This window comes from Macrobrachium nipponense, chromosome 26 (genome assembly GCF_015104395.2).
Source record: "Macrobrachium nipponense isolate FS-2020 chromosome 26, ASM1510439v2, whole genome shotgun sequence".
In the NCBI taxonomy this organism is placed as follows: domain Eukaryota; kingdom Metazoa; phylum Arthropoda; class Malacostraca; order Decapoda; family Palaemonidae; genus Macrobrachium; species Macrobrachium nipponense.
In genome coordinates this window covers 23913638-23929071 of record NC_087215.1, presented here as the reverse complement: position 1 = coordinate 23929071, position 15434 = coordinate 23913638, and the positions used below count along the sequence as shown (strand labels likewise).

At 37.8% G+C, this 15434-nt stretch overlaps 1 protein-coding gene across 9 annotated transcripts in view; it reads left to right on the top strand.

The window, feature by feature from the left end:
- The window catches only part of LOC135200070 (protein glass-like), a 1678662-nt gene that overhangs the window by 819845 nt on the left and 843383 nt on the right, over positions 1–15434 (top strand). For 2 of the 9 annotated variants that reach the window (XM_064228352.1, XM_064228350.1), the window contains one exon: positions 14558–14614. The exons of the other annotated variants lie outside the window; for them this stretch is intronic. The gene's annotated coding sequence lies outside the window, so the exon portion shown is untranslated. The remainder of the gene's footprint in view (positions 1–14557; positions 14615–15434) is intronic. 9 annotated transcript variants of the gene reach the window in all.

Genomic DNA, 15434 nt, shown 5'->3' with positions numbered 1-15434 from the left:
TTGTAGCACTTACTGCAAGTATCCAAATGAATCCAAGTGTTGGTGACTTGAGTGTTGTGGCAGTGTTAACACATTCGTGCGTATTGTCTCCTTATAGCACGTTCTCCTAATGTTCTATATATAGGTGACTGCAAGTACTACTGGCAAGTACCATTTTGTTCCTCTATCTTTGTGCAGTGGTTTCCTTATTCTGCACTTTCATCACGTGTCGAAGTCCTTCAAGTGTTGGAGACTACATATGGTTGAAATATTGATGTCTTTCGGTAACATTCTGACGTGGAACATTTTCCTAAATTTTCTCCCCAGCCATACCCATTTCTAAATTAACTTGTGTTATTCTTTATACAGCACTTGACGCAAGTGTTGAAGTCGTCCGGTACTTTGGTATAGTTGACTGCGAGTGAAGCGAGTGGCGGATTTCTTACCCTGATTTTTTCTTCAATATATTTGCCAAATCCGTGTTGCTTTTAGGAAGGATGAATTTATTGTGATCTCTTTCATGATTCATTTCTCTCCTTGTGTGAAATGGACGTTGTAGTTCCCTTCTTCACAGGTATATTAATTCGTTAACAATTTCTTCGTTTTCCAGGAATGGTACAAATGGCATGATTATTATATAAATTTCGTCTGTTGCTAGGTACTCGTCTGTGAGGCATCTCGATAGTTGTTTTTTTATCACTATTCCCATATTCACAGGTATATCTATTCATTAACATTTTCTTCGGGTTCCAAAAATGGTGTAGAAGTCAGGATACTTTTCGTGTTCTTTTGTTTCCATTTTTTTTTTCTTACATGCATATTTATTCATTTACACTCTTTTCTCCAGTTTGTGCCTTACCCTTGTATCATCTGCAGTGTCTTTTCCCTTTTCTCACCCGCATCCTCGTTTTCAGTTTTCAAATCCCCCTTTTTTCCCTATTTCGTCCCGCTCGACCCTTCGTTCTCTCGGTATCCTTTTCATCTAAGAAATTTATTTGCTCCTTCCCACACTTCTTTTTTTCTCCTATTTCATATTTACATCCTGTCTGATTCTTCATGCGTGCATCCCCTTCTCTCTCTCTCTCTCTCTCTCTCTCTCTCTCTCTCTCTCTCTCTGTTACCTTCAAAGGTCTTATTTTCATTATTTGTGTTGTTTCATGTCGAGTATTTAGGACTGAAATGTCTCTTGCCTCTTTCGTTCGTACACCTCACTTCTTTCATTTCCTTCGTCAGTTGAATCTTATTAACTTTAACTTTTCCTTTCTTAAGTTTCATGACACTCTCTCTCTCTCTCTCTCTCTCTCTCTCTCTCTCTCTCTCTAGTTCCCTCTTATTCTCCCTATCTTTTTATTTGCGATTCCCTTTCCCCTTGCCTTCCCTTCCATTTCGTCCGTTCTCTCTCTCTCTCTCTCTACTGACCCAGTGCCCTCTTATTCTCCCTATTATTTTTCTATTCCCTTTTACCTTCCTTCTCTTCCATTTCGTCCATTCCCTCCTCTTATCCCCCTCCCTCCCTACCATCCCTTCGCCACCTGCCCAACTGTATTGTCCCTTCGGCCAACATATCATCACGAACTGCCTGCGAATAACTCACGAGGAAATGTCTGGAGGCTCCGTATCGGGTGGTCAATCTTCCAGATTTACGATCAACCGCAATCTATGAGTCATATTTTCTGCGGCAGGTGGAAAAATCGCGCTTTCGCAGAGAGAGAGAGAGAGAGAGAGAGAGAGAGAGAGAGAGAGAGAGAGAGATTCTGTATAGTGTTATTTCCATTTCAATACCTTCCTAGTGTTTAGTGGAAATAGTCATATTTAATTTGGATGATAATGATTGAGGAATGAACTCATTTTAGTTTGTACACAGTGGATCCTATATTACTCTCGTCATCAAAGTTTAGTGGAAAAAAATTTGCGTGCCACTGTCAGATAATTATATGTGAACATATACCGACACAAATGCTTGTACACTTCAGCTAAGACCTCGGTCGCTGTGTACGGGTTGTTTCCCGTCAAGCACGGCGCCTTTTACACCCTGAAAAACGTCCGGTGATTTCTGCAAATAAGCCATTTTTCAAAACGTGCGTTTGTTAGCATTCGAGGCATGTCGTCGTTGCGTTTTTAATGTCCTTATTTTTAAATATTTAGAAGAGTCTGACATTAGTTATGATTGGCTAGCGGACTACGTCAAAATATTTACGCGTCTTTTGTGTGTCTTTTTTTTCGTTTTTCTGGCTCTGCTGCACATTGACATTTTACTCTGTGTTTTCGTGGACGCTGGTTAGTATAACAGGAGCCTTGTCCCACTTTATAAGCTTGTTCGCTGAATCTTGGACTCACGTCAGTCAGAGCGTACGTTGACCATAATGATTTATTAGGTAATGTGTTGACAGGTCTGGGGCACAACTAAACCATTCGTTAAAAAACCGGCCATGTTTTTCGCAGGTATGTTTTGGCTGGTACATCCGCTTAGCTGCTTTGACGAGTGATTAAAATTCAGTCCGACTCCTTGATGCCGATGTAAATATATCATGATTTTAAGGAGGAGAAATGATTGATGGAGAGAGAGAGAGAGAGAGAGAGAGAGAGAGAGAGAGAGAGAGAGAGAGAGAATGTTATTTACCCTACTTATGCGTGCCTCAGTCTGGCCAGCAGATTGAATGATGAATATTAGCAACACGAGGCAAAACAAGACTAAACAATGTTATATGTGCGCCTGTATATATATATATATATATATATATATAATATATATAATTATCTATATATGTATACCATTCTGTTGCAAATGAATATGTTTGCTTATCTCAGAATTGCAGACGAGTAAGTAGGAAGATGATTCTGCTGTTCCGTTCCAAAATCTGCGTTATCATTTTCTCACCGATTTATTTATATTTGACGTTTTTGGGATCTGACATCCTAAGATCCTCATTTTTCCAATGAGCTTAAGTTTTTAAACTATTAGAGAATAGGAAACAAAGCTTCTATGTCACCAAGTATTTGTAATGGAATATTTTCTGGCGTCAAAATGGCAATATTTTGGTTCACCTGTTTGACACCTTTTTACGGGTAAGTTATCGATGGCTTTGGATGTGAACTACTGTAATGAATAAGAAATGAATTCCGCCTTTACTAAAAGGATCCATATCAAAAGTCTTCATTACAGTACAAGTGACGGAAAAATCTCTTCAGAAGTCTTCTAGTTTGCTTAAATGGAGTTAAAAAGTACGCTTGATTAAAGACTTTCTTTGTTATAGAACATTGAGACAAAGCAGGAAAACATATATGGACATTGGGTTCCCTGTGCCGTCGGCCTTCTCTTGCATGTAAAAATATTGGGTCAGAGATATCCCATTTGGTCAGAGTTCAATCACTATAGAGAGAGAGAGAGAGAGAGAGAGAGAGAGAGAGAGAGAGAGAGAGAGAGAGAGAGAGAGAGGGTCGCCTCTCAAGGGAATTATTATGGAGCAGACAAGGCGAAAAAGAAATACTGAACCTTTATATACCCATCCGCCTATTAATTATCTCCAATTTCCCTCCGATTCAACGCTAACGTCAACTTCACTATTTAGCAAATTTCACTCCCCATCTCGTAATACCTTGCCATGTCCCTTGGCATTTTCACCTGCTTGGTTTTTATTTCCTTCTCGGTGTGTGCGCGCGTTTTTTTTACTCCAAATTTCATTTCCACTTGGAGATATGAATCCTTCCGTCATTTAGTCGTATCGGCCGAGCCTTTCTAATCTGGAAACCAGCCATGATTTTTGCCTCCATTCTCTTATCTGCCTTTAGCATCTCATTTATCCTGTTCGAGAAAAATGCCAGAGTCAGCTAATTAACTAATGGCCGAAGAGCTGATAGGTAAATGAGGCTGTTTATGGAAGACACTTCAGTTTCCAGATTACTTTCGATAGGGAAAGCCAGCTCTCCTTTTTTTCCGCGATTTTGTTTTTTAACTTTCTTCTCTTGTATATATTTTCGTTGATATCTGTTTGATACTATTTTTTTTCATATCCGGGGTTTACTCAGGTCCTTGTGAAAGATTTGATAAACATATTTATCATTTTAGGTTGGGGGAAATTTTGGATTTACAGATTTAATAGGGTGTGTCTTATCCGATGTTGAGACTGAATTTTTTTATGGACTTTATTTTTCTCATAAAGAAAAACTATGACTTGAAATCATTAGACTTTACTCCATACGTCAAATTTTGTAACACACATTCTTCTTATTATATAATTAAAACAATGATAAAACCTCTGTAGCGCTGCCAAATCTCAGTTTGTTCATTTTGATGTGTTATTTCTTGAAAAAGATGAACTGAAGATTATTGACCTGGTATAATAAAAGATGAAATTAGTGATTTTGTATAGTCGCATGCGCACACGTACCCGCCCACCTACACATACTGTTCAGGCTGAGGATGGAGGGTTTAAGGATGTTGGTATGCAGGCGTGCTTGCATGATGAGAGCAAAATCTTGTTAATTCGGAAGAATATAGAATAGCCCAGATCAGAATTTTGAAATTCATCTATAGGGAAGACGAAGGTATTCGAGATTGGTTGGAAAGTTTCCAATGTGTGAATACATGTGAGGTTGGAGCACGCCTCCGGGAAATATCCAACATTATGAAAATACAATTAAAGATTGTAATTTTATTCTACTTAAGCATATCGACAACAAAAATTTAGGCTTAAAATGACATAATTACCGAGAAATAGACTGAAAGATGACGTATCCACTATAAAACTTAAATGTAAAGGTAGCTTGATTAATCGAAAATGTAAGTACAAAGATAACTTATTTGCTAGATAATTTAAATTTGACGCAATAACTAAGAAATTTATGTTCTTGTGTAAGCTTTTCTTGGAAATTTTAATCTGCAGAAAATATGGGCTAATCTGGCAAATGTTAGACGGTATATTCTTGACTTATCGCTTTGAGATTATTGTCATTGCTTGCATAACATTAGTTTTAACTTTGTAAAGTAATTTGTGTAACCACCTTATATGATTTAATATGAGTACACTTATGTATACAGGTATATATGCTATGAATATAAACACGTACATACGTACATACACATACACACACATATACATATATGTGTATATATAGTTTGTTGGTTTATATTGTTTGTGATGTATACATGTAAAAATAATGGTAAAAAATATTGAAAAATCAAACCAGTATCATCAGTAACAATAACTACAAATAAATAAAAAATAATGATAATATTAATTATTTTTGTAATTTAGTCTTTGACGATGCCAATATACTTAACGATGTAAAAACAAATTCGACATACTCTGGAAATGTGAGAGACAGTCCGTAGTAGTACTGAATTAATGCTTGTTATTTGTTGGCCTGCCATAAATCAATGAAAACATGCTAAGTGCTTAAGCCGATATGATGGCCAGAGTATTATCAGAGGTCAGAATGTTGAAACTCATCTCTAGGGAAGACGAAAGTAGTCGAGATTCGTAGGAAAGTTTCCAATATGTGCACACGTATGTAGTTGGAGCACGCCTCCGGGAGATATACAACATTTTGAAAGTACATATATATAACGCTTATAATTTTATTCTACTTAAGCATATCAACAGCAAACATTTAGGCTTAAAATGACACAATTGCATAAAAATAAATTGAAAGTTCACATAACCACTATAAAACTTAAATGTAAAGGTGGCATCATTAATAGAAGATGTAAATTTAAAGATAAATTAATTGCTACCTAATTTAAATATAAATGTGACGCAACAACTTAGGAATTTAAATTCATAGGTCATGTAATTACTAGACCTTTACTATGATTAATCTTCTTAATTTGTCACAATCCAATAGAAAGCTTTACTAACCGCCTCCGTTGTAAACCTGATTATTGAAGGATGAATGAAGATTTGATGATGGTTTGGGATAGTGATTCAATAATATTAAGTGAATTTCTCCCGCTATCAGATTGGGACTTCTTAGAAAAAATTGCTAGGAATAAGAGACAGGAGCTGTATAACTGTGAACTTGCAGAGGCTTTTGTGTTCGATTCAATCTGAAGTTCAAGTGAACACTGTCTGAATATTGATCGATCCTATGTTATAGGACTTTGGCAAGATAAATTTAACAGTCTTTTATGAAACAGACATACGAAGAAGTATACAAAATTTTACTTTTGCATGTACTCATTCTCTGGGGAACGTGTCTGCTGATTTGATTAAAATTAGTCTTTGCAGAAATGTACCATCTCTCTCTCTCTCTCTCTCTCTCTCTCTCTCTCTCTCTCTCTCTCTCTCAGCGTCCCCTCCCCTCCCTAATCCTTTCCTACACACAGTTTTCTTTTACATCAACAGAATCCCCAAGTCTATTAGAACAAAAGATAGTTTTAACTGCCATTGAAATGCCCAACGATAACACCGCAGAGCAATTTAAGTGAGGCACTTGATGAAAAAAGACAGTTGTACAAATATCCCCAAAATGGACTTTTATTTCACCGAACACGTACAAGTGATTATCTCGATACTACCACAAGCATGGCTGACATGACACTTGTGCGTCCCAATGAAATGCAACTAAACGATGATTCTCTCTCTCTCTCTCTCTCTCTCTCTCTCTCTCTCTCTCTCTCTCTCTCTCTCTCTCTCTCCTTCTGATTACGAAAGAAGAAAAAAAGATCGAATCAGTCCATCTAATATGATAAAATGGTACATAAATATAATTTTTTTTGTGTGTTTAAAAGACAGTCGTGATTTTGGTAATATCGGATGCAATTTTGTTGTTTGCAGGGGGCAATTAGCGTTCAATTACGTTTGCGTGACTCTTGGTCAACAATTTACATGAATTACGCGAATTCTTTGCTTTGAGGGGAGTAAATATTCCACCCGGACGAGAACATATGTTACGGAAAGCAGACGAAGTCACACGTAGAGCAAAAATGTCCCCTCGGAAAAAGCCTGTCAAAAGGTAGTCTAGTCGCAGAGTTAAGTGAACAGCACGGAAGATGTGGCAACATGCTTGTTGTCTTGCGAACGACAGCTGAGATTTCTGAAATTTTAATTGATTTTTTCTCCCCATCCGCTCCTCCGGACATTTTCCCCGCGTGGCTTTAGAATAAGACACGCCAGGGGAATGGAAACCTCGATTCCAGGTTCATGTTGTCATCTGCGTCCTCCTAAGTGACCGCCACTCTAAAACCACCACTTTATAGCCATTGCTATACACGCCAATCAACGGCGGAATCTTGTATGATTCCCACGCACACTCCTTCATCATAGACGGTAATTCTCTTTAAGGCTGATTGACCCATTGATGCGTGCATGGGTAGCTGCTTTTGAATGAATCATCGGTATCGGTACACACACAATCTCGGCTTTCACAAACAAATCCACAAATAAATCTCTATGCAATTAAATGCAGTGTGTAACCGTATATTTATTTTTCGTGTGTAACGTGATAGGGGACAGGTAATGCACTTTACGTTTAGACTCACCATCGTCCAGACTCTCACCACTGATCTCGATATAACTAGCTTTGAAGTGGTGCGTCACGTTCCAAGAGTCAGGACACTGTCTCGATCTTGTGTTAAATTACTATCATTTTTGACGACATGCATAAACTACTGAACACAAACATGCGGTGATTGTCACGGCTATTGTCAATCACACCATGGGCCTTCTCAATGAAGTAGTTACATTTGTGTAGGCCCATCCTTGATATTCCGTTTGTAATGTTATAAGACATATGTATTTTGCAATCTGAATGATTCCCTCTGCAGGTCTTTTTATGTATGTAGTATGTAATTTTGAATTTTCACTCTTATTTTTTCTCGAGAATTTAGTGTAATTGTGTGCGGTATATTTTACACGAACTTGAGTATTGATATCATCACTTGTTAAGTATGAGAATGTGTGTTGTTAGTCTTGATTCTCAGTTGGCGTTTCATGTTTAATTCCGAAATTCTGCGGATTTCTGTCATTTATTTCTTGTGTATATATAATTGCTCCATGTTTTATTCAAGTAATTACTTCATCATTCTTTTTGCAAATGATTCCTGCTTTTGCTATCGGTCATCACATTCTGTAATAGTCCGAACATTTCTCTCACCTTTTCACAATATCAATCAGCTGTTCGATTTGACAGATCCTTCGCCGCCTCCTTAACCAACGCAAGAATGAATTCCCTGAGGCAGTCATTGCTCGTTGTTACATCGGTCTTGTAGGTCGGTTTTTCCCGAAACAAAATGCCTTTGAACTGCTAAGGTGGAAAATATATTAATTGCCTTTACGGCCTCAACATCGCCGACAAGTAACCGTTCAATTAAGGTTTCACGGATCCCGTGATACTGTTTTTTTCCATTGTAAAATTTCCATGTTTGGAGCTTTCTCCGATTCTATTTGGTATGCTGGATGAATCTTGCTCTGCGGAAACTAGTGTAGACAGAGAACGTTCTTTTTATTTTATGGTACAATTTTTTTTAAGCCTCGTTTTGAATTTAAAGGAGTCCTCATGTTTCTCCCTCTCTCGAGTTGTATTTCTTATGTCATCTTTCATCATTAACAGACACCGTTGGAATCATTCTGGTTTTCATTCCCAAAACTTCATTCCTCACCTCCAGTGAGAACCTAAAAATACGAGCGTAACTAAAACTCGATAATTATTGGATGTTAACGGGTCCTCAAGAAGTCTTCTCCTCTTCCTCCTGCATTTCGACTTGACGTGAAAGTAGGTTTGCCCCTGTGGCGTCGTGATTTATTCAAGGACGAGTTTCTCGTCGCCGAGCGTTTACCGCACACGTTTGCTGCGGCGTCTAAAGAGATGCATTTCTATATATTTCCACCAATCACCTGATTTGATGAGATGCCGTCGAATACTGAATCATCTTTGGAGATGTGCTCTCCTCTGCTTTTTTTTTTAGCCTCCGCCTGATGCTGGGAAATGATATTGCCACGTTAACGACGGCTTTTTAACATCTAAATTTGCTTGCAAATCAATACTTCTAATTAACATGTAATTAGCGGGTATTGATTGGCATCTAAACCCCCAGCCCCATAATATTATGGTGGTAGTACTCTCTTTTACCAACCCCCCTCCACGAACACCATATCCCCCTCCCTCCGCACCCTCCATGCCCAGTCTCCCCAGTGGTCTTACCTATCTCCTGTCCGTCTTTTCTCCAGCCAGCATCCTCATCAGCGTTTTCCTACTAAAACAATTATCAGCGGCAGCAGCTGAGACCAGTGGGGTTTTTCTCCCCCATCGTTGTTAGAGGCGTTTTTGTTTAATTGGCCGATGGCCTTCGGGAGAGCGGTTGCTGTCGGCGGTCGATGCTTGGGCTAACTTGCGACAAGAGCTTAGATTCCCTTCGCCTCGGCTAGGGAAATATTTACTAGCCGGCTCGTGTTTTAATCTAAATAGATTAGGCGAGCGGCTGGGTAGCAAGTGATCCGAAGAGGAGGAGGAAGAGGAGAACTACGACACGGACATACGCACTTACACACTTCTATGTCAAAGCACAGAGGCGAAAAGCCAGCTGGGAAGAACAAAATTGTATGTGGTCTTTAATTTCCATAATTTTTGCTTTAGGGAACAGAGAAAAAAATTTGTATTTTCCGTCCGATTATCTTGTTCAGTGAATGGAATTTATGTAAAGAGATTATTAAATTCCTTCTTTTGGAAGTATAGATGATTGTAAACTTCCATTGTACATAATTTTTCAAGTCGGCTTTTTATCATTTTATCATCAGCAACTTGAGATTTTGTTGCCGTAAGTAGCGAAGGATGTAAGAAAAAAATTTTCTGGAAAAGACCAATAGTGTTTATTTTATTAGTTCGTATCATTTACAGGTCTTTCAATTTCACATGTCGTCAGTGAATAGGTGGAAAGGTAGAGTTCGTCGAGTCGCTGTAATGTTTCTGACAAGCCAGAGATACCATGCAGACGACCTTTTATAATACATTTACTTGGTGTGTTTGCATTTGTAAAAGTCAGTGTAATCAATCCAGACGGTAAGCTATCCTTTGGTGACTAGATCTGAATACATTTTATTTTCCGGGAAGCTGATCCTCCATATAGACTTAACAATTGCTAAAGATGAAGCAGATGATTGTAAAATTAAAAACTATTGACAGAAGACTGAAAAAGATCTTTAGCCAATCGATCACATACAGAAATGATTATTCAGGCTAATATGCCGTTTACTTAAAAACATGGTGTTCTCCCTCATCTCTTGTATTCCCTGAATCATGTAATCAGCCTCGTTTTAGGAGGTATGTCACCGTAAAAGAAAGTGAAAAGTCATTTGAGATTTTGTCTTTTTCCTACCAACGGTGAATTTACTTTGTACCTGTCACAAGGTAAAAATCCACTCGGTTTATTTTACTCTATCAGTTGTGAATAACAGCTTTCTGTACGCTCGTTGTTTAAAGAGATTGATTTTCATATGATGATTAGAATGGCTTTAGAGTAGATTTGTCCCTTGTTCCAGATGATCAATCTTTTATAATTTTTTGTGGCATCCATTCACATTTGGCCAAAACAGTGTTATTAAGTTTTATGAAGCAGTTTTCGTTTATCTAGCAATCTCTTCGTTCTTGTTAGTCAGTTCTCTACAACTGCTAGACAGTTCTACTCATTCTTGTAGAACAGTTCTATACATTATTGTAGAACTCTTGAACAGTTCTCTTTATTGTGGAATTGCTAAATAGTTCTTTTCATTCTTGTAGAACTGCTAAACAGTTATTCTCATTCTCGAAGAATAGTCTCCCTTTGTGAGAGTAATAGAAAGCAAGTATTTATTTTCTAAAAGACGTTACGGAATAAAGTGTCTCCAAAGTTGATAAAATATGATTTTTGTTGTCTTGTTGGGCTATGTTTAATTACCGTCATCGCAAGGTATTCTCTTCCTACCTCAAGACGCAAATTCAGTTCACTTGCGAGAAGATTCGAGGAACAGCACGTAGCACATTCCTTCCTCACACCTTCTGTCATTATGACAACAAAAGTGTGGAAATTTTGATGTAAATTGACCACTTATATTTTCTTCCGCGCGTCTCAAATGGCTTCCAGCTGTACGAAAATGCTGGTGTTTTTTCTCCTCCTCCTCTTCATTTTCTTCTTCTTTGGTCTGCCTCCCAGGAAGATGGCGATTAAGCAGACAAACCGAACACGATCTCTCATATGTTGCCTCGGTAGCAAATCATCTTTATTGCATCTCTTGTATTCATCATCTGTCCAACACCGACTTCTCTCATTTTTCCTCATCGCGATCATTTACTTTCCCTTTTTCGTGTGCTTGTGTCTTATGATGAGGGTGGGGTGAGGGGTAGGGGAGGAGGGAGGAGATAGGAGGGAAGAGGGAGGAAGGGCTGGGAATTGGTAGGATAATAGATAGCTTAGAACTCAGTCTATCCGTTTTTGTGGTAAATACTTTTTCTCCAGCACTTTATTTTATTCCCATTTTCTTTTTTTTGTGGGGTTGGCAAAGCAAAATCTTCATTTCTCTCATTTTTTTTTCTTTCGCTCTTTTTTTCGCCCAACCGAAATTCTTCATTTTCAAAATTTCCTCTGGATTCTTTGACCGGATCCCCGGACTTACTTTCCTAAATCCATTTGAATTGCCGCAGCAAATATTTATTTCTCTCATCTGTTAGCGTCCCAGTATTTGTTTTTTCTTTCTTTCTTTCTTTCAGACTCTTTCTCAATTTTCTTTATTCTGGTAACGATTTTTTCACTTTCGCTTTTTAGTTTCGACGGAAATCTCTTAATGGAGAAATCTTGACGAAATTCATGGAGAAAATAATCATTTTTTAACTTTATTATACTGCGCGTAAATGCAGCCTTTTATTGTCCTCGGCGAAATTAGCGAGCCAAATTATACATTTTTAATTGGCGCATTCCATTATGTTCATCGCGTGAGGATAATTAAGTAATGACAAATATGATGCCGTTTTTCGTAATGTAATTACGGCCATAATTAAAGATTTATTCTGTTAATATTTTGCCTAATAGTAATCCCTGTTTTTTGAATGGTTGTGTAACTTTTCCCTGATAGCTGATTTCATTCAGAACCTTACCTTATTTTTGCGTTTTGCATTTTGCGTTAGTACATTTTTTTGTTTGTATCCGATTTCAATAAGAGACGTGATTATAGGTTACTTAGAACTTACAGATCATATGGACTAGTACATAAGGAAGTATGCTGTGACTGTGCATTCCTGGAATTTGATCACTTGTATCATTTACTGGACAAAATTCTATCTCACGAATTCATAAAACTTTTGGTATGTTTAATCCTTTTGTACTTAAGACATGATGTGTGGCTTAATGTTTGCTTGTAATGTGTTTGTAAGATAGAAATGTTTCCTTTTGTTTATAACTGCGGAAGATGTAAACGATAATGGTTTAATTGGCAGTGAATGATGGATATCGATCTCATTCGGAACAGTGAGCCAACCAGGTGATGATTCCGGATTAAGATTTATTAACATTTTTCTTTGCCGAATGGCTCTTAAATCCCTCTGTTCATCTTGATTACGAAAAATGTCCCATCATTAGAGCTACTGTACTTGACATTTAAAGCAATAACCAATTTCATGTTTTACGAGAAGCAAAATTAAAGTAATAACGTTTTCGAAGTAAAATTTACCACTTCATTAGGGGAGGTAAAATTTAATATTACATTTGTGAAGTAAAATTTCCCTCTGGATTTCAAGGAAGGAAAACTAATATCATATTTACTAAGTAAGGAAAGCAAAACCTAACATAATATTTGGGAGAAGCAAAGGGCAAAACAAATAAAAAAAAAATAAATTTAAAAATAAATAGATAAAAATAATGATAATATATTTTAGAAGAAGATGCGCTATTTTATTTAGTGGAAGCAGAGGGTGGAAGCAAAAGTAATTTACATCATAGCAGAAGTCAAATGTTATAATTATCGTCTCGAAGGCTGTGGGATGTTTTCAGTCCGTATTTTTACCTAACTCTGGTTCAAAGTTGCCCTGATCAGACTTCCTAATTTCCTGCGCGACTTTCCTTTGTGTCCTGACGATTATGTAACGCCATAGAGCAGTTAATCAATCAGTTAATTAATTCTGCCGATTCTTTAATGTTTGGTATTATAACTTTCATGTTTGGAAGAGATTGCTTCACTTCTTTAGCGCATCCATTGCCTTGGGGCAAATACGGTTTCCAGGTTCTGGGTAATTATTATGTTTTCTGTGTAGTCGTTCTTTTTTTTTTCCAAGTGCGTTAAAGATATTCCTATAAGCGCCTCAGCGGCGTGGTTGGTATGGTATTAGCGTCCCACCTCGGTGGTCGCGGGTTCGATTCTCGGCCATTACATTGAGGAGTGAGAGGTGTATTTCTGGTGATAGAGGTTCACTCTCGACGTGGTTCGGAAGTGACGTAAAGCCGTTGGTCCCGTTGCTGAATAACCACTGGTTCCATGCAACGTAAAAGCACCATACAAACAAACAAACAAACAAATCCTGTTACATACTCTTCCTATATGTGCCTAAGGGTGCGTTCACGCTGCAGTCAAACATGTTACAAAGATGTTATCATCTAATCGCTTACACACGGCAGGCAGGTTAAATACAAGTCAACCACTTACTGGTAGTCCTAACCAGTGTTTCAGGCGATTATTTAGCATTTGCTGAAGATTCCTTCTCCACGTATACGGTCATTTACTTGTTTTCACCTGTTGGTGAAATGGATGCGATGTCTCTTACATATGACTGCAGTGTGGACGCACCCTGATGTTCTTAGCTTCTGTGTATCAGAAATGCTTTCTCATTTGTTTTGTCCATTTCCTGTCAGAAACAACATCGTAGCCAAATACACTTAAATTTGCTCACATTAGAAGTGATTTCCATCGAAGGGCTTTCATACTTGTCGGCTATTCATTTTTTATTCATCGTATTGTAACCTGGAAGGCACAACCGATTTCAGTGCTGAATAAAATGGTCTTAAATTTGAAGGCTTATAAAACACTCGCGTGTCACCGAAGAAACTTTTGTCAAATAAGTGAAGTCACCGACGCTTTCTAATTATCCACTGAAGTACAGCCATTATTTGAGAGGTCTTGGAAGGTCTGTTTGACTACCTATTTCTCGTATGGCCGTCTGTCTCCTTTCAGTTTCCTCTCTCTCTCTCTCTCTCTTTTGGTCGGGGGGTTTCTGAAAGAGTTTGGATGACTTGGAGGGAGAAGGTTGCCTTGGAAGATTCTCTCTCTCTCTCTCTCTCTCTCTCTCTCTCTCTCTCTCCATTCTTAACCTAATGGAAGCGAGGTTCTAAAATCCGTTTGCAATAAATGACGCTCACCCCCAGCGGCTTTTCAGAGAAGCCCAAGGGACGAGCTAAGAGTTTCTTTTATCTAATTACGACTAATGGATGCATCAAGAAGCAACTCTCTCTCTCTCTCTCTCTCTCTCTCTCTCTCTCTCTCTCTCATTCGAAGGATTTTGCGAATCCTTGTGTTTATCAGCTCTCGTCGTCTTTAACAGTATAGGAATCACGATAGCTTCTGTTTGTTCTCCCACATACGTGGTTGTTATTAATGACTCATATTTTCTCCTTTCTTTCCAGGTGGGTTTGCTTGAGTCGTTGTTGAAGAGAACGCTGTATAATAAAGAAGTTGCAAAGGTAGGTAATAGAGTGGGAATTTATCTTTCTGCTTGATGGGGTATTTTCATTTTTCATTTGGCTATACTGTTTCAACTGTAGTATACACAAGGAATGATACACAGTGCGCTAAAGGAGAAATTATACTTTGAAAGTTTGAATTTGTATAGCGTGTTTTGAAAGAGCATTCAATTTAGTTTTCCAAGTCTCCAGTGATATTAGGTCGTTGAAAATAACATGTTCATCAGATGTACTGTGGTTTACGTTTCAAAGTGCTCAGTCTTCATAGTTTGTGGGGCGATTGCAAAATTATTTTTCAAACCTTTAACTCACTTCGCCAACCCAAAATGCTTTTTGGGCTTTCTGATTCTAAAAGTTATTTTTAGAGATAGAAGTTCAAGGTTTTAACGATATTTTCGCCAAAATCAAATAACAGCAAATAGTGAAAGTTTACATACGAATTTCGCTTTTTCCAAGTTCTCCAAAAGGTGACGCGCAAATAACGTAGTTCTCAAAGAAGGAATAAATCGTTCAAAAATTGCGTTGAGTTACTTGAATGTCGAAAATCTTGATTGAATGAAACTTGTAGCGGATGGAAGACGACTTTTGCGTTGTCTATTACGAGGCGCACTGAGATATTATATCCAAAAATTGAGGTGGAATTACTAACAAACTGAAAATAGAATCAATATAAGCATGCAAGTATCAGCCGATTGGGTACAAAACATTTCCTTTCATCTTGTGACCCTGAAATGCGAAAAGAAAATATATTGTCGGTTGAAGAATGTTAACGTTTTGAGTAACACTATGGGTAATACAAACTAAATTTGGTATGGTCCCT